We start from the raw sequence: 19,292 nt of genomic DNA on the forward strand, positions 1-19,292 counted from the left end.
TTTTTTTTTTTTAATTATTTCTTGATATTGTGCTGACCTCTAGAGAGGCTAATCTTGGTAACCAATTAGGAAGTGGAACTGAAGTTTTGGGAGTAGGACTTCTTGGGGGGCTTTAATCACAGTTTCCATTATAGTAGAGCTCTAGAAGCCCCATTTTAAATCTCCATAAAATATAGTTTGAAATAATCCTACATTATTGGTTTCACAAAATATATCCCAAGCACTCGGGCACTGTAATGGAACTCAGGGTTTGGTCTGATAGCATGTTTGTAAGCAGATACCATAGGAAGGTGCTCCCAAAAGGGGCAATTCTGCTTCCCCTGCTTCCCATCATCACAGGCATGTTTCTACCCTTGCCTTGGCACAAGGCTGTCTGATCCTCTACCGAAACTATTCAGGGAACTAAACACTGCCAGTGCCAACGAGGTGGTGGGAGCACACAGGTAGGACAGAGACTGCGTCTGCCAAAAGGGGCAGCAGCCAGCCATGAAAACATTAAGATAAATGTTTGGGTGATATCCTAGGGCATTTGTAGTTCTTATATGATTTGTAAGCATCCAATTTATCCAAAGCACTGGAGACTTTCTGTCCTTTCCCTTCCAGGTTTATTAGAAACTGTTTTTACTGTGGTTTTTTTGGTCTACAGTTCATTCCCTGTTTGGCTCTCCAGAAGGTGCCCAAATCCCAGCCCTTACCTTTGCTGTTGCTGAAATATGGTTATGTGAGCAGAACTAAAGAACTTCACTCTTCCCTCAAGTCAGAGATTCACTGATATATCTTTTGCATCCATCTTTTGATTTCATCTGCTGGGGGTGCAGGGAAGTGAACTGAGAGCATTTGACTGAAGGTTTGGAGGAGAAATTTGGATCAGAACTGGGAAAAATGTCAAAGAAAAGGGTATGGATTGGCAAATAAAAGACCTCCACCCCCAGAAAAATAATCTGTGTCCCCATCTCAGAAAGGACTGAGACAGGGACAGGTTGGAGGTAACCTGGTGGAACAGCTGAACTGGATGGTGGGAGACCCCTGGTAGGAGATCTGTGAACTCTTGGATTAGCACCCAGGGCAGAACCCAGAACTCCTACCTTTGATTTTTGGAAATGGCTGAGAAACTCAGAGTCTCATCCTCCTGTAGCACTAGCAGGAGGTGATTCCTTAGTGCTGCTCTCTCCCTTGGGTAGCTCAAGTGAGAGTGGCTTGTGGGGCATCTGAATTTTGTGCCCTCATAGGCACTGGTGTGATGCCACATAAGGAAGCTTTGGCATTTTTGGCTTGCTCATTTTGTAGGAAACTTATAAACAGAAAATTGTGTTCATAAAACATTAATATGTATGCAAAGTCAAAAGTTACGAGATGTCAGAATTTATCCTTGCAACTTTACTTTGACTCCTGATCGTAATGCTATCATTTAAATACATGATATGTGTTCTTTTTACTGTGAGATATCAACCTCATTTATTACATGATGGGAAGAGGGGGATGAATAATAATTTTGTTCTTTGCAACCTGTATTAAATTTGTTTAATTTCTTGCAGCAATTGGCAGGAACTAAGATTCTTTCAAGGTACCGTTGGGGGCTGATCCACACAAAGCACATTTAAGGAAGCACTTGAATTGAAGGGGTTCTGTCCTTTGTATCCAGTATGCACAACTCCGGACTTCTGTGATAACTTGTACATTTTCAACATCTCCCTATTTCTCAGCTGTGGAACTGAGAGATGAACACGCACGTTGCAAGTATGTTAGGTAAGTTCATGATGTGCTGGAGGACTCCCACAAAGGAGTGATGAGTACTGTAGAAAAGCCTGTTAGGATTCATAATTCTGTGCTTAGATCAGCAGGAGGAAAGGTGTGCTTTTAATACCACAAACTGAATAAGAGTGGTAAAACCAAATAGCCTTTCTCTAGTTCAGCAGTCCATCATGGGCTCTGGACGAAGCAGGAGACTTATGCAGCCATGTGGCTCAGAGGACTTGTATAAACATTGCACAGGAAAATCTACGCAAAAAATAGATCTGCCACTTCATAAAGACTATGCAATGTCCACAGTAATATTTGAATGTAATAATTATGTCTGCCCAGATGTATGACAGATGTCCAGAAGCATTCCCACAAGCTGGTTTTAAAGCTGAAAGGCACAAAACAGAGATGATGAAGAAAAGTGGAAGCTGGAGAGGTTTCTGCTTCATTATTTACTATACCGTGTACTGTTGAAGTGACTTCCTCATTTCACCCACAAGGAAAAAAGCTTTCTGTTGGAGTAGAAAACTGCCTACAGGGGGGAATAAAAGAGATGGCAGAGAGTGAATATCTCTGTTCTAAGCACTAAGTCAATACTCCCACCTCGAAGCCTGACTCTGAGGTAACCAGGGATATTGAAACACAGCTCAGAGGAGATGGCCTGGCCTGGGTGTCCCAAAGGGCTTTCAGCAGGGTGGCAGAAAGCAGCAGAGTGGCCAGGAATGGTTGCAGGGACAGTGTCTCAATATTCTGCATGGTTAGCAGAATTGATGCAGGCTACCTTAAGGGAATTAAGGGTGACTACAGATGATTAATGTCCTGGTGAACCTTCTCCATTTCACACCTTGTCTGGGAAATTTTGCTTTCTCTCCATTATAATGGGAATTAAAGGGTAGCATCACCAGCTGTGCCACCAGGCAAGTGTTGAGAACAGTAAGTTCAATCTTATTAGCTACTAAAGAGCATGCTGAGGTCCCTGGCTGAGCTCGTCCTTAATGTACACGCATATGAGCAAAGGGCGGTTCAGTAAGGGAAACTTCTTATACGCAATAAGAGAGGCCAAGCACCTCTTCTGGGATCAGGTCTGGTGTTGAATGCTGGATTCATCCATTAGTCAACCGTACCAATGCATCAACTGTAGGAAAGGGAGAGAGAGAGCATGCATTTTTTTTGGAAACTAGTTCAATTGCTGCAAGCAGCAGAAAGGTTTTGCAAAGCCAAGATCACAGCAGGGATGAAAGAGTTAGTCTTTATCTCCAGATTTAGAGGTACTCCTCTGAGGGAAATGAAAGCACATTTCCATGTTCTACCCTGCTACTGAGACTTCTGCCCAGTGCTTTCCAAGGCTGATGTCTGAAATGGAAAATGCACGTGTCTCCAAAATTGTATGTTTTGTGACTCTGGGTATTTCTCCTGTGCCGGGGTTTTGTCCATGGACTGAATGTGCATTGTTTGTTTCAAGTTTCTAAAACCATGAGCTGAAGAATGTCGCTTAGGAATCTTAACAAATCTCATTGCATTCTTCTGTGCCTTTTTACCCCCCCCTCCTGAAGATCATATGATAGTCCATGGCTTTTTATCTTTCAGTTTTCTTTGCTGTGTTGGAGGCAAATTGCTGAGTGAGTTCTGTGTTGGCTGAGGTCCGATGAAAGACAGTGGGGAAAGTCAGGTTGATGCTACCTCCTACTCCCTCGATCACAAAGGAATCTGTTAACTAAAACAAATCCTGTTTTCATGATAGCTTGTACCGTGTGGATACCTGATCTAGTGAGGATGGTATGTGTAGAACATGACTGTAGGACAACTAAATTTCTGTGTCCAGAGATCGTAACTCAGACCTTCAAAAATCCCAAGATATAGTAAAAGACATCTTTTGCCTTGGTTTTAATTTTTTTTGTTTTAGAGGTAGATGCTCTCACGGTTACTCTCGAGCCTCATATACACTTTTTAACATGCAGCTGTTGTGCTGGCTGCTTACTGTTTCCACCTCCCACCCCATTTGATTCCCATATCCCCATTAAATTGGCCTCCTGTTCCCCAGTGTCCTGTTATCCCTGCACTCTACTATTTTGCAGGGTTAGGGATGTTCCCATCAGTTTCTGTGTCCCACCTATGTCTTAGGTTTGCTCCTGGACTATAAAATAGCAGCTATGTTGCTGGCCATAGGATTGCAGTAAGTGAAAACCAGTTTTATTTCCTCTTGTGAATAATTTGAAGCAGCTCTTAAGCTCCTGTGGCACTGGCATCCATTTTGAATGAGGAAAAAAAAAAAGCTACAAATTGGCTAATATTTTTTCATATTTTATAGCATAGATTAGAAAACAATTCCCAAGTCACTACCTTTATTACCAAGTTGAAGCAATGATATTGCTATGATGCTCTGGGGCCACAACAGACCTTGTGCTGTGGATGCAGATGGTGGTAGATGCTAATTGATGGCTTGGCCTGTGTCTTTTGATGATGCTGGGTATACGAGGCATAAAAGGCGGCAAAGTCATCCCAGATCTCTGGCTTTCTGTTGTCCCAGTGCCCTGCCCTGCTCTGCCCTGCTTTACCCTGCTGAAGTAAATGAAGAAAGAGCAGAGAGGATATAGCCACAGACCAGTGGGGACCAGGAGACGGTGGTGGTGGTGGTGATGGTGGGAGTGGAGGAGAAGCAGCGTGGGAAATTAGGAACTATTAGTAAGGGTTGTCATAGGAGGGTACAACCGAAGAAATGGAGAAAGTAAGCGTTGTAAGGACAGTAGGGGAATAAGTGAGAGCCCACCCAGGGTCAGCATGGGAATGGACATCACCACTAATAGCCATAGGGACCTAGGAGGATATGTGAAGAGACTGGGAAGGAATAACAGCCCATCCCTGGCACATGTTCTCACAGCTAATGGGAATCTTGCAAGGAATAAGGGACAGCTCAACAACTCTTCTTGCAGCCTGAAGCTTTTTGCCAGCAACTCCCCCTATACTGTTTTCTTGAATGAGGTTCTTGTGGGTGTGACAGAATGGAGCTCCTATGTTTCAGGATGATAAAAACCCTGAGTGGTAACAATGTAATGAATATGGTGTGGGATTTTCCCATGTCAGTGCCTTGGCCATTTGTGGGGAAGGGCAGGAGGAAAGCAACACAATAGCTCCCCAGAGAGGTGATGTAGGATAGGTATTATTTTTGAAAACCTTGTTTCTTGTCACAAAGTAAGTTTGGTCAGAAGTTGGAATTACCAGCAGAGAGGACTACTGAATATTAACAACTGCCTTGATTCCTATCTCGAGGTGTGAATTCCCAGCATTGCCAGCAAACAGGCTGACCTGAGACACTGATGGAGGCAGATGACCTGAGAGAAAGCAAATGCAGATAGTCCTCTCAGATTTTCTCTGTGGGAGAGTTAAACATGTGACTGATGCCCATTTAGTTTGTTCTATTGTTTTTAATAGTTTGTTTTTTTTTTTTTAAATACTGTGTGTCACAGAGCTTATCAAATGGTTAAAGTTGTCATTGCTCTGGAGGGAGCCCACTGCAGGGTCTGCATGTCCAGGCAGATATGCTTAAGCATGGGAGGACTGCAGCCCAAAGCCCTGGTGAAGGTTGGTAGCATTGTGCAACTCTGCTCCAAGGAAAGACGAACACAAAGCCTTACTAAAGATAAATCAGGGTGCACTGGAAGGGACTAAAAACTTTTTTGGTTGCTCAAAAATACTGCTGTAACACCACCAAGTTATATAAGTCTGAAAATGAACTTTTTAAAATATACTACAAACTTTGCAACACTGTAGTAAGAAAATAGTGGGACATTTATTTATTTTTTTAATTATTGTCTCAGAACCAAGAGCCCTGTTCTTACAACACTGGCCAAAATCTGCTGTGATCTTTCTCCTGGCAAAGTTAACTAATGGGAAATTAGTATACAGCACGACTTTTCTCCTTCTTCCACATTATTATGATAATAGCAGTAAAAAACCCACCCCAAAACCTACAGCATAATTCCTTCCAGAGTTATAGCTGTTCAGCAGAAGGGGAAAAAATGAGCCAGCAACATTTTTATTAATAGTGATGACATTAGTTAGAAGTTAGGAACTTGGCTTACAGTTCTTGGCTGTTTTTTCTTTTTTTTTTTCTTTTTAATGCTGGAAATTGTGGGGACCTCTTACCCAAAATATGTATTTCTGCTTAAGCTTGAGGTAGCTGTGTTCCATTGGATGCCTTTTTATAACCCCTTCTGTGACTGTGGCCTCAATTTAAGGGCTGTGGCTCTGCGGAGAGCACTGAGCTTGTTCCCAAGAAGCCCATGCTCTGTTCCTGGCTTTCCATCCACTCTGCTGCTTGGCATTAAGTGTTTTTCCTCATACACTTTATATATCCCATCTCTCAAATGACAAACCTGTTGGGATTGGCACTCTTTCTTTTGATGTGGCTGCAGAGCACCTAGGACAGGGAGGCATCTGGCGCAAGCTGGGGTGTTTTCAGTTGGTGGTTGCCAGAGTGAGGTCTGAGGGTGTGCTGGTTTTGGCTGGGGTAGAGTTAATTTTCTTCATAGTAGCTGGTATGGGGCTGTGTTTTGGATTTGTGCTGAAGACAGAGTTGATAACACAGGGATGTTTTCATTACTGCTGAGCAGTGCTTACACAGAGCCAAGGCCTTTTCTGCTTCTCACACCACCCCACCAGTGAGGAGGCTGGGGGTGGACAAGAAGCTGGGAGGGAACACAGCCGGGACAGCTGACCCCAACTGATCAAAGGGATGTTCCATACCAACTGATGTCATGCTCAGCACATAAAGTTAGGTGAAAGTTGGCCGGGGGGCTGCTGCTCAAGGACTGGCTGGGCATCAGTTGGTTGGTGGTGAGTACTTATTTTTCATTTGCATCACTTGACTTTCTTGGCTTTTATTTCTCTCTTTGTTATTTTCCTTATTATGATTATTATTAATTACTATTTTCAGTTATTAAACTGTTCTTATCTCAACCCATGAGTTTTCTCACTTCTACCCTTCCAATTCTCTTCCCCCACATCCTGCTGGGTGAGCGGCTGTGTGGTGCTTAGCTGCCGGCTGGGGTCAAACCAGGACAGAGGGCCTGCAGGTGGGTCTGGGAGCTCCCAGTAAACAGCCTGCAGATCTCATTGACCCAGGTGTTGGCAGGGCTGATTGCTATTTGCTAATCTGCAGGAAAAGAAGCCAGGGAATAGTTGGTCTAGGTGAATGCTGTCTTGTGGGCAGTAACAACATTAGAAGGCAAAGGCTTGCAATATTATATCTGGAAGAAGTGTGTGTGAATCTCTGATAAAAGGATGTACAGCTTTTGTCACATCCTTCATTATAGTGTCTGTAGTTGCTGAATTTGAACTGTTTACTTCAAATTGGATTGTTATTCCATTTAAACAAAACACTGTTATGTTCACTCTCTAAAATCAGAGAGATGTGACTCCTTTTCAGGCCACAGAGCAATATGGATTATTGATACTTTTATCTTCAGTTTCGCTTGCATTCTTGTGCTATTCTGAAATAATGAATTCCCCTCTGGCCACGATAATAATCTGTAGTCATAGTCTTACAGATGTATTTGCACTGGGGTATTAAACTCTGGCTGTATTAAAGGAAAATGTTCATTGAAGCAGGTTTCCGCCTGAAAAGGCTGTTCCCCTTAAGAAATGTAAATTATTCAAAGATGCAGTTTCAGTTTCTAGCAGTCCCACCTGCCATTCAGGAAGTGTCTGTTTTCAGAAGGAATTCCTATGGGGGAGGAAATTCCCCACAGATTAGGGAGGATTTTTTCACGTAAGACTATTTTGATTTGTATAAAGGACTAAAAGGCTATTTTTCCTGTCACTGGAGAACTTCCAGCCAAATATATATTTTTCTTTTTGAGCTGCTTATCTTGAAAGCGTTCTTGTCCAGAAGTAGAGTTCCCAGGAACTGTCACAACTAAGGCTATTTCTTAATGATGTAATTCTCCAAAACTTGCGTTTAGAAAGCAAGAAAAATAAAGAATCGTAAGCTAAAGTAAACCCTCCCCCTTGTGCCTGGGACACCTATTAACTTAAATATGCAAATTAAAACCTAAAGACTCAGTGGCAGCTCCTGTTTTCTCCGTCTGGTCTGTGGGGCAGGTGCAGTTGGACGTGCTGCCCAAAGCCCAGATCCCCGCAGTGCGTATGCAGCAGAGGGACTGTTGGGCTATAAGAGCACATAGAGGCTCTCTCCCTGATGCTTTTTCTAGTTGAAAACACCTTTCAATTGCATTGGAAAAAATAAACCGGTTTGGAATTCGGGAAATATGCTTCAATCAAAATCCAGAAGAGGGAGCCCTCCATCAAAATAAGGCTCTGAACTGGATCACGACCAAGATTCACAGAAGTTTCCACTTTCTCTTCCACCTGCTTATAAATCACTCAGTGGAATTTCTTGCCCGTCTGTGTATTCTTTAAAGACTAACAGCTCACAGTTTCTAGCTTTAAACAACATCATTCAATAGCTGACATGCATGTGTGAGATTTTTTTAAAACTCTGGCTGGACAGAACAGATATGGAACTTGGTTCCTGTAAAAGAAGGGCTTCCATTATCCTGCAAAGCAAAACATCTTTTTGTCCTATGCTCAGTACATCATACAGCAAGCCCTGATTTTTCACTCACAGCAGAACCTTCCTATGCTTTAAGGAAGCCTGTAGCTATCAACCTTGCTCTTGCTTGGCTGAAGTCAGTGAAGTTTGCAGTTGTCTTTGATGGGACAAGGAGCAGGGCCTTTAGTATAACAGACTATACAGGAATCTCCCTCAGATCCACATGATGAGTAATCAGGTCTGAGCAAGACCAATCTGTAGTATATTGAAGCCAAATGACCTTTTTGGATACTGTGTGTACTGTTTGTAATGTCTGCTGTGCTCACTTTTTAAGTTACCTTAACAGCCCCAAGTGTCCAGAAGTGCTGATTGCCCTTGTTGCATCAATTTCCAGCTGCTGAGATTTTGGCGCCAGGCTGATATTCATTTGCAGGTCTCTCAAGTTTACTGCTTGTCCTATCACCCTGGGTGTACTGGACAAGTTAGAGAAGATTTGAGGTCCATCCCTTTGGTAACCAACTAAAAGTCCTCTGTCGCTTATGTTTTTACTTTTTTTTTTTTTTTTTCCCCTCCACAGAAACATTAAGGATAATATGCCTTATAGTTGCTTGTTCACTCGACAGGGGTCTCAGATTTTGGGTATGAGTTTCATATGCCTTCTGCCCCTTTACTTAGCTAGAGTAGCTTCTCATTAAAAAAAAGAATTGTCAGTCAAAACTAAGGCAAACGGATCTTCAATTTCTCATCTAAAATGTTTCTCTCCTGTTCTTTCTGACCCTCTCCACTGCCTCCCATAGTCCAGGGTAAAATCTAGACTTCAAAATTGCTTTATTTTGTAAACATCTAGATATAGCTGAGAATAGCTCCGGGGTTTGTATAATTGTCCCACATTACTACAGTCTCCTCCAGACTGAACTCCAGTGTGACTCAAAGGCACAAGTTCTGCTTAGGAACTAAATCCCTTTAGCTTCCTTGGATGTTACTGGGAGAAGATGTGACAGTGACGCTGCCTGATAGGACAGGATTTGAGAAAGCAGCACCAAAAGATGCATTGTATTAGGCAGGAGCAAAAAGAACCGTGACTGGATTCAGTGGCTAAACTCCCTGTTAAAGAGACCCTGGGTGGCTTTGCCTTAATTTATTTTTCCTCTTCTCTTTTTCTTCTTTTCTCTTATTTTTCTCTCTTTCCTCTTTCTTTTTGTCTCTTCTCTTTCTCTTCGTTATGTTCTCGAGCAAAGCATTCAGCTTTTCATATACCTTCCCAGGGCTGTTACTCTACTTATCCGGACTATGTCCACATCTTAATTTGTCCCTTGATGTACGGTTGAATTAATACAGCTCAACATTAGCCACTCTAGTCATAACTGTAAAGCAAATTTATTGAGATAGTATACATTATATGGAAAAGTCTAATTAAAAAAAGAAGGAATAGACTAGGTTCTTGGAAATTAAGCTTTCAATATATTTGTTATCCTGGATTAAGCCTATGAGGTGAGTGGTAGCTGCCAATGTTTTATGCTTATGCACAGTGGCTTGTTTGAGCTGTCTTGAAGAAGGCATTAATGTAAACATATTTAGAGCACAGTATATGTGTGTTTCCTTGAGCTTTAGAAAAACACATGTGTTTTACTCCTGAGTTGAGTGCTGTGATCATCCGTTTCAGAAAAGTCTTTGCAGTATATTTTGAGAATGGCAGGCACCGTGGCTAATTGGGTAAGTTATGGCCATCCTGAGGTCTGTACGTTATCAGCGGGAAGGCAGTAGTGGACAGGTTACTTCCCTTCCTCTCCCCCTGCCAAAACACAAGGTTAGACAGTCAAATTGCTTTCCCCTTGGGTCTGAGGGCTGGAAGGTGAGATCAGGCTGTCAGATTTCTTTCTGTTGGAAGGTGAAAGCGTGTTGGTAAATTAGACACCTTCCTGCTGCTGGAAGGAGAGCTTGAATGGGAACACCAGCACCCCGAACCTCTGTTCCTGTTGGGTACACTTGCTGCCAGCCAGGAGGCAGCTTGGCAGTGGACAACGCAAGGGCTTACAAGCCAGTCCACAAGCAGTGCTCTGCCTTCCAGGCCAGAGCAGTGTAATAAGAAAGGCTGCAGATCCCGTATTTTCACACTGACATTTGTTTTTTTTTTTTTAATAAAACACAGTGTAATTAAAAAAAACCCCTAAATCAAATCAGTTCTATAACAGAGCTCATGGGCTGACTGCAGTTAATGCCCTTAAAATAACCCAGTAATAAATGAAAAAGTCTCCTACTGCCCAAAGACAACCAGTTAACTTCCTTTTATGAAACTGTAGGTCTTTTTATGAGGCTACAAAACTGTTTCAAACAAATGAAAACCAAATGTGTAAAAAATGTGAGTGTTTTTCTTTAAACTCATACCAAAATAGCATAAGCCACAGTGCTCTTCAAGCGAAGCTCTGCCTCAGTCTCTCCAGGCTGGCTTGTGCTTTTGAGAGTGAATACAGGGCTCATCTATTGAGCAAACCGCTGCATCGTGCTGTTAGATAGAGGATCTATACAGTAACTGTACCGGAGAGATTAAGCAGCCATTCAGTATGGAACTATTCAGAGTAGCGAACCCCGAGATACGCAAAGCATTATGCAACTCAGATTGGCACATGTTGTGTTCTCCAGCCCAAAATAGTTGCTATTGTGGAGACAGGCTATTTTAATATTCACATGCAAAAGCTTTCAACACATACCGAACCTATGCCCTGTCTTGTAATATTATTCATTCTAGTACTAAACAGACATGACTCCAAAACCAGCCCTGCTATAAATGAGTGCATCTCCTATTGAGATCAATAAGAATTGCACTTGCTTACACCAGGGCTGAATTTTTGCCTATAAATTACAGTTCCGCTGAGGATGGAAAATATATTAACCTTCTGTGAACATAAAACTCAGTGTGTCATCTGTAGGATTTTGCTTTTCAGTGATTACTTCCTAACTGGAGAACAATCACATTTTGAGTGGGAAAGGTTTTAACAACAGATCTTTGTGTACTGTCTGAACACGCTCGTGTCTTGGCCTTGGTGAAAACAATTCATGTGTAATGATCATGGTCTGGGCATTTAGGTCTTGAATTCTGATAAACTCCTTGTAAAGACTAACAGCCAGGCTATTTTGGCCAAGAAAGCAGTAAATGAGACTGCAATAAGACAGGTTATTACATGGAGTAAACCTTAATAAGCAAAATACACGGCTTGTTTTATTTCGTGTATTGGTGAGTTACTGAGTCTTCGCATTAAATACGACCTCATCTGGCTCATAGTTCAGTCAAAGGCTAAATCCCTACTTGTATATTTACCTGACCATGCTGATAGTACTGATGCCAAGACCCATTAAGATAGACAAGTTGTCATGTCTCCCTGCGAAATGAAGGAGAATCGGGCTCCTAAATGTTCTTGATGCCTTTGGGCCCGCACTGGATTTAGGAACAGGCACGTGTTAAGTTACTAACGTTTAAATTTCTGTCTGTGCCACAGCTGCCTGTGAACTTTTTGCTATACGTGCTCCATAGTGAGAGAGCTCTTGGAGAGCGAATAGCCAAATGGGTCTAGGACATGGAAATTTCAGAGGAAACCACCTCATTCATTACAGATATTGGACAAGAGTCACACAGCACATGAAAGGTCCACAGAAACTTTGGGGGGTTTTTTGGCTCCTTTTGTACTATATATGTAAAAAAGCTTTGTGAGGTCCATGGCAAAAGCAAGTTGACACACAGAAGATAAAGTACTCTGTCTTAAAAATGAAAGTAATTTCAGAACACGATATTGCACTTGAGAAAAAACTGTGAACTTGCAGGTGAATTGTGCAGAACAATGCATATCTTTAAGAGGTTGCACACAGATCCTTAATTTGAAATGTTTTCTGAATATTAAGTGTTTAATTGTGCACTCTCTCAATGCAGTTGCTTCTTAAAGGAGTATAGATTATATATTCCATGTAGTTTTCTATGGAATGATGTATGACATTTGGTCAAATGCATTGTGCTCTCAGGATAAATTATAAAGTACTTAAATGTATTTCATTACACATTATACTTCAACTTCAGGCAAAAATGTGTTTTGTCAAAATATTGATTTGTATTATCAGGGCATGTTGTATAAAATCCAAGACTGAATTTCATTTTAGGGAACCGTGCAATTTGTCTAACCATTCCAAGGAAAAGGACATCAAATACATATAAGCAACTGTGTTGGTGAAATGAATTTTAATCATGTTTATCATCCTTCCAGATACACTGTACAATGGGATTTGATAAATTTCACTCCCTAGACCTTAGTCTGATCGCTGATGAGATAGGAATGTTACAACGTCCCAGTGGCATCGAGCTGGATCCCTGCTCTTAATAGGGTGCTGATAATACAGACACTAGTAATTTATCTGTTACTTAAGAAAAATTAAATCTGATTCCATGAAAGGAGGAAAAACAAATAAATGAATATAGGTGAGAATTAACGTAGACATAGCCTGCGGTATATAATTGGTATCTAGAGGTTTTAAGGACTAAATGTAACTATTTGAGGGACTGTTTTTTCTTTCAGTCTTGTGGTTTTAACTTCAGAGTCTCTCTCTCTTTTTTTTTCCCCCCTTTTTTTTCTTTCTTTTTATTTAACTTTCCTACAGATTTTCTATATGACCTTGGAAAAGTTGGATGGGGCTGATTCTGCACTGGAAAGTCGATGGGCCATATTCTACAAAGAGATGAGGACTGAAACTGCATCCTTCCTGTAACTCTTGTCTCTTCCCTTGTAAAAAGAGGCTAACACTGTACTCCTGCCTCCTCGAGGTGCAGCAAAGCTAAATCACCTGGTATTTGCAAAAATTCTAGTATCAAAAAATGTGGGCTGCTTCTGTTTGAATCTGCCGAGTCTCGAGAGCAAGGGCTTTGTTCTGGTTGTGAGTTACCCACCAGAGGGCAACATCACTCTCGCACATGAAAATGATGCATATGCTACTTGATCCAAAACTTGCCAAAAGCAAGAGGAATCTTTTCTTTGGCCTTTATAGCTCTGTATAAATGCAGAATTTTACTATATTTCAATATTAGCCTTGAAATGAAATGGCAGCGTGTTAGTGCTCCCATGGCACTGTTGGCAAGCTAGCCTTAGAAAAAAGCTTCAAAACCTTCCAGTGCCGGCCAGAAACACAATAGCAATTTTTATTTTGTTAGTGGTTGATACAGTGCTAATATCCTTAACAGCTGTGACTATGCGGTGCTTTGAGTGTTGCATGGCTTTGGTTAACTTTTATCACTCTTATCTATTTATTTGATATGTGACCCAGGGGCATTTGAGGTGCATGTCACAGGACCCGGAAAAGAAAGACGTTGAGTGGATCCTGACCTCACGGAAGTCAATGGCAGCGTTTTCTTTCATTTTCAGGGGGTCTGAACTGTGCCTGAGCTTTTCCTCCGAAGCCTATGGCTGTCAGGGTCCTTTGGGCACTAATGAGCCTTACTAGCCCTGACCAGCTTCTACCCTCTGCCCAGGAGCACTGCTTCAGCTCAGGGCTCGGCATGCAGTCCTTGCCTGAGCTATGCTGTGCCACGTCTATCTCTGACTGTGCCCTCTGGACGGATCCATGTTGTAGTCCTGTCTCCAGTCCTACCTCTCACCCTTGTCTGCTGGGTGGACCTTGGAACTGGCTGATTATGACTATTTTGCCTTGGGTGAGGCTGTTGATGGGATTCATTGCTATGACCACCTGGCTCTGCCCCATGTTCAGACCCGGCGGGACTGCACCCTGTCAGTGACGGCACGGCCTGTGCCAGGTCACATGTGGCTCCTGGCTCGTCTCCACTCGTGGCACAGCCCTGCTCATGCTGCTCCCTGATGCTGCTCCTGCAGAGACTGAATTTATGCCCTGTGACAAATCCTCTGATGAGAAATTCGGTCAAACCATTTAGAGTGCTTGAAGTGAACTGGGGGGTTATAATAAATCTTTGCAGGATCACAGGTCTCTGTAATGCAAAAATGCGCAACCCTAGATATAGAAATAGTTGTATACAGCTTAACTGAGTGGTAATGCAGCTCTTGGACCTACAGGAATATAGGAATATCTATAGATATCCAGATCTACTAAAGAAATGGCTAGTCCTCAGCCTTGCAGAGAGCAACTTGAAAAGTTAAGAACTCTAGATGTCAAAAGAACAAGAGTTGAAAATAGAAATATCCAGACAATCCCACTTACATTTATTGTGCTTGGAGTCTAGGAAATCAGATGGATTTTAAGCTAACTTCATGATTTATTGCAGTTTATTACCTGATACTTGGATGCCTGTGATTAGCCAGACACAGAAGATGACAGGCAGTGGTATTTTTTGTTCACCGTGAGGCAAAAGGGGCAAACTTCAGTCAGTTTTCTATTAACCTTTCCCCTCCAAGCATCCAAACAACAAATGCATAGAAATACTGGTATTTAAATTTGAAATTCTGTTGGTGGGGTAACAGCTCTCCCCAGGGTGCTTATCTGTAAGGTAACAATTGCTTCACATTTTATAGTCTCTTTTTGTTCTCGATTTTTTTGTTTAAGAAATGCAACCCTCAGAATGATTGGGAATTTCTTTTGGATGTTTTTAATACGAGATGCAAATACATGCGCAAAAATTCAAGACTGAGTCGTTGCTATTTCCTTCATCAGCCTCTGGGTCCTGTATCCAACAGGTGCCAGGGAAGGCAAAGTTTAAATTCCCCACTGGCACAGTTCATCTGAGCATGCTGGGATCTACCAGTCTAGGTCCAGGAGCAGAATTTGGCCTGTGAGGTAGGGGATGCCCTGAGTGTGCTTGCACCGTATAACGTACTGCAGTACCAGGAGGGCGCAGGAAGACCTGCCGTAATTACTGAGTTCAGATGAGCGTAACAGCCTGTGTTGGATCTCGGGGTAACATGGCCACGTGCTTCTGGATGAAGCTGTGCATGCAGACCAGCTTGTGTGAGGGACTGCACTGTACCCCTTCGATGTGACTCTATGAATAATGAGTAAGACTGCTAAAAAAGAGGCATTCTTTCTCTTTCCCTTAGTAGAAACTCTCTAAGGTTGTGCTAATACTTCATACAGTTATTTGGTTATATTTGATTGGGTAGCTTTGAAAAAGAGTCTTTTTAGCAAGGAAGGTATTATTTATTGCTCCTCTTAGGGAAGTTCTTGTAGATCCCCTTTGAGACAGGCAGGTCCGTGGTGCTCTACGGTGTAAGTTTACTCAGTGGGTAAAGAGGAGAGTCACTGTGCCAGGAGCTCTCCTGGTATAACTGCTGTGACACGTGGAACAAAGCCAGCAAATGCCCTGGGGTTGGGGAAGGGAGCAGGAGATCAAGGTAACAAAATAGCTGCAGTTTAGTATGATAACAAACTTGACAGATTACAATTTACCTAAGGAATGAAATGGGAATGCTTCTTCCTTGAAGACCATGTGCTGTGGCACCATCACCTTCCTCCTCAGTTCTGATAGCAGCTGAGATTTGGCCAGAGAGGACATCCTCTCTGGGACACTGCCTTTATCGCCGATTTGTCTCTCTTCCCCATTGCCTGTTATCCTGTTCTCACCTAGTATTAACACACAAGATGGTGATTATGGAATGACTTGACAGAGGCTGCGCTGTCTGAACTACCGATAAACTATGGCTGATGTGGCAGGGACTAATGCGATTGCATTGATTTGTAAGTTGTACTAACAATTCCAGTTGATGGCATAAATCAGTAGATTTTACTCTTTGGGTTATCAGATTCACACGTTTCCTATTATAAACTTTTGCATACATAGATTGCTGAGTAGCGCATATGAAATAACTTATTTTTTTCTTCTTAGACCTCATAGAATATAAGTCCATCAAGCACAGACTGAAAGCCCTCGATTTTAAAACAAAAGTGCCTTCAGAGTAAGGTCTCTAACCCTCACAGAGCAGATATTAATTCATTGAAATTGTTTTTAAAGAAAGGTACTATTTTACAGGAAGGTAAGTATATTTTTCCAGTAGATCTAGTTGTCAAGATGTTTTTAGAGAAAATGAGTCTTTGCCACTACTAATGAATAAGGCAGTTGAAATTCCTCTGTACCCATGACCTAAATTAATGTTCAGCTTCTCAAAGGGTTATGGGAGTAATAGTGTGCAAAGCCTTTCTGCAAACTGTAGGAGGGTTAGAGAGTAAATTGTTTGGGCCTGCAAGTCTGTGGAGAGATTGTAAATATATCAGTGGTGAACAAAAAAAATTTATTTGTATTAAGGGGGACTGTTTTCTGCTTCTGAAATTGTTGCCATCACAAAAATATACAATATAGATGCCATATGCTACTAAGGCTCTCTATCAATATTTTGCATGGTTGATGTCTGTTAAACATCCAAGAGAGGCTTTTTGGTGGTGAAATCCTGAACACCATCCAGCACAGCACCCAACCATAAGATTGCTGGTAGCCCACAATCTTTAGTCCTCTGGAGTGAAAACTGGTCAGTAAATTTTTTCTGAAACTAAATGCTGTCAATTAAAGTCAGTGTTATCAACTGCATCACATCTACTTGGTATTTCTATCATGTGCGTGAAGTCCATTATCCAGGACTGTTGTGCTCAACTATCACAGTAGTCAAGTCCGTCTGGCACAACATATGGATTTCCTTTAATCAAATCTATCTGAATGAGAGCACTGGCTCCTTCCTCAGTATGTTTTTATAAACCACATATTTTCATTTTCCCATTAGGAGATTGTTTCCAGCAAGTGTTGATAGTATCAGTAAGGCTGTAGTTATGCTCATAAATTAACAAGTCTTTCTTGTCTCTCCTCTCTCTCCTACTGTAGAGGCCGGCTTCATGCAGATATAGGCAGTGAAATTATTTTATACTCCTCGCATTTTGATGTCTTGACTAATATGGCTCCAAACCATGACTTTTGAGCCTGTTCTCTTCTGTTGCCTTTGCCTTTTGTTTATTTGAATGGGTCAGTCTGCCCAGAGGAAGTATAATATTCTTCCTGTTTCATAAAATCTTCAACCTTACAGCTCCTTTCTAGTTTGTAGCTGACTCTTCAGGTATTTCTGCCTTCTGTCATCTTCTGCTTGCAGTACTGAAATGGTTTCCGAGATCAGATTAATACTGCTGCTCTTTAGCATCTGTCCAACTCTCCTAACATTGTCTATTGTCTGAAGCACATAGAAATTTCAGCTAGAGGAAGGTGCCAGAATGCTAATACATATTGTCAGAGACATTGCTCCAGTACTCAGAAATAGACTCTGATATGCCATCCGAGACCGCTATAGCCTAAAGCTTGGGGCAGAGATAAAGAGAGATCCTCAGCTAAGACACTGGGAGAAGACAGACAGACAGACTTAGGGAAAAAAAAAGTGGCAGATCCTGAGGTAGCTTGAATAATATTTGAGATAGAGATAGATTTTATTAGTGTGGTAAAATAAGTCAGTGTTAAAATTAATCTGTGAAGAAGCAAATTATTTATTATAACACTTATTAGGCTTTTAATGAATTTTGAATAAATATACTTGATTTTTTTTTTCAAACGCTCTAGATATGGATTCAAAGATGTGGATGCAAAGCATCCACAGAGCTGGGCAATATTTCCAACAGAGTGCCAGTTATATTAATTATGAGGTTGTTAGTGATGTTTTGCAACTAACTTCTGCAGTTCCTGTAGTCAGATATGTAAATCATAACATGCGGATGCAATTTACAGTTTATTGTTATGTCTGATTGTCAGGCTTTATTTTTACCTTAAGTTAAAGCCATTTCAAACAATTAGCAACACCAAAGTTTTCCCTGATATAAGGAACAGTTTTTGCAGGCATTAGAAATTTCTGAATCAGACTGATGTTTCTCAAATACATATTGTGGTTTTGTGCAAAATCCTTGGATCTTAAGAATCCTAGATTTTGGGTGTGTTTGCAGCTGAAATTCTGTTCTGCATATATGGTTTGAGGGATTATTTATACTGTTTCAGAATATTTCCCATTTGCTGCACAAAACTTCTGTACGATTGAAAATGAGGTGTCAGTGAAGATACCCAATTCAATCAATTTACTCAAAGGACTTCACCTTCAGTAAGTATAGTTCTTCTATTTCTTTTATTTATTATTTAAATAAGAACTTATTATTTTCTATTTATTTTTAATTGAATAAATAAATGATATCTATTTATTTACTATTTAATTTTATTTATTTAATTTATTGCTCTCTAGGATTCCTATCATACTGCCATTTCACACCTGACAGGAAGGTAAAACCTAATGTAGAGTTAAACTGGCAAAGTTCTTCTGTAAAGTTCTTTCCTCGACAGTGAGCGTGCTGTGTGGTTTCCAGACACTTCGCAGCCATTGAGAAATGCAGCTTTTTGACAGTAGAATGGGTAAAAAGTCCGTAAATGTGAAACATGAGGGTGTCCAAATGCTGCTGGGCTCCTTACCTTTTTACATTACTCACACATGCGGTGTATTGCACACAGACACGACTACAGAGCAGGGCAGCAGGGCCCATGGAACAGAGCAGGCACTGTCCCTCATGGGTAGGGTGCATCATGGTGCTGCGAGGGAAGTGGGGAGTGGAGACCCTCCTTTTAGTCAGCCCCTCTGCGTCTCATTTCCCCACCAGCACCCCGCGTGCCCATGTAGTGAGGCTGCATGGTGCTGAATCTCGTTACAGCTGAACTCTCCTATACCCCTTCCTCTCTGTAAGCCCAGAGATTCCTGTGCCTGACACAGAGGCGCGTCCTTTTATTTCCAGGTGATTCGTGCTTGGGGTAACAGGATGAAGTGAGTCCTTTACCCAGCCTCTCCCATCTCCTCAGCTCTGCTGGAGAGGTTCATACAGACTGACACCTCTCAAAATCCCCAGACCTCTTGTAAAATGCCTCTCCTCCCTCCGTCCTGTTACCTGGTGAGCATTTTGCCTCTGTTGGCCATGCCCTCTGAGCTATTGTAACCCCAAAGAGCCCGCACAGCAGAAAGCAGGGTGTGGGCAGAAGACAAGAGCTTTGTGTTCCCCTCGG

The 19,292-nt window shown here is 41.8% G+C and overlaps 1 long non-coding RNA gene across 2 annotated transcripts; it reads left to right on the forward strand.

Annotated features, from left to right (window-relative positions):
- The first annotated feature begins 1,538 nt into the window (after positions 1-1,538).
- LOC129203725 (uncharacterized) lies at positions 1,539-18,322 on the forward strand. Of its 2 annotated transcripts, XR_008576128.1 has the most exons (4): positions 1,539-1,746; positions 6,351-6,573; positions 12,932-13,117; positions 13,592-18,322. It is a non-coding gene; the product is annotated as an uncharacterized LOC129203725 (long non-coding RNA). The 2 variants fall into 2 exon arrangements; XR_008576127.1 differs by lacking the exon at positions 6,351-6,573.
- Positions 18,323-19,292: the final 970 nt, after the last annotated feature.

The sequence above is a fragment of the Grus americana genome, chromosome 2 (assembly GCF_028858705.1).
Source record: "Grus americana isolate bGruAme1 chromosome 2, bGruAme1.mat, whole genome shotgun sequence".
In the NCBI taxonomy this organism is placed as follows: Eukaryota; Metazoa; Chordata; class Aves; order Gruiformes; family Gruidae; genus Grus; species Grus americana.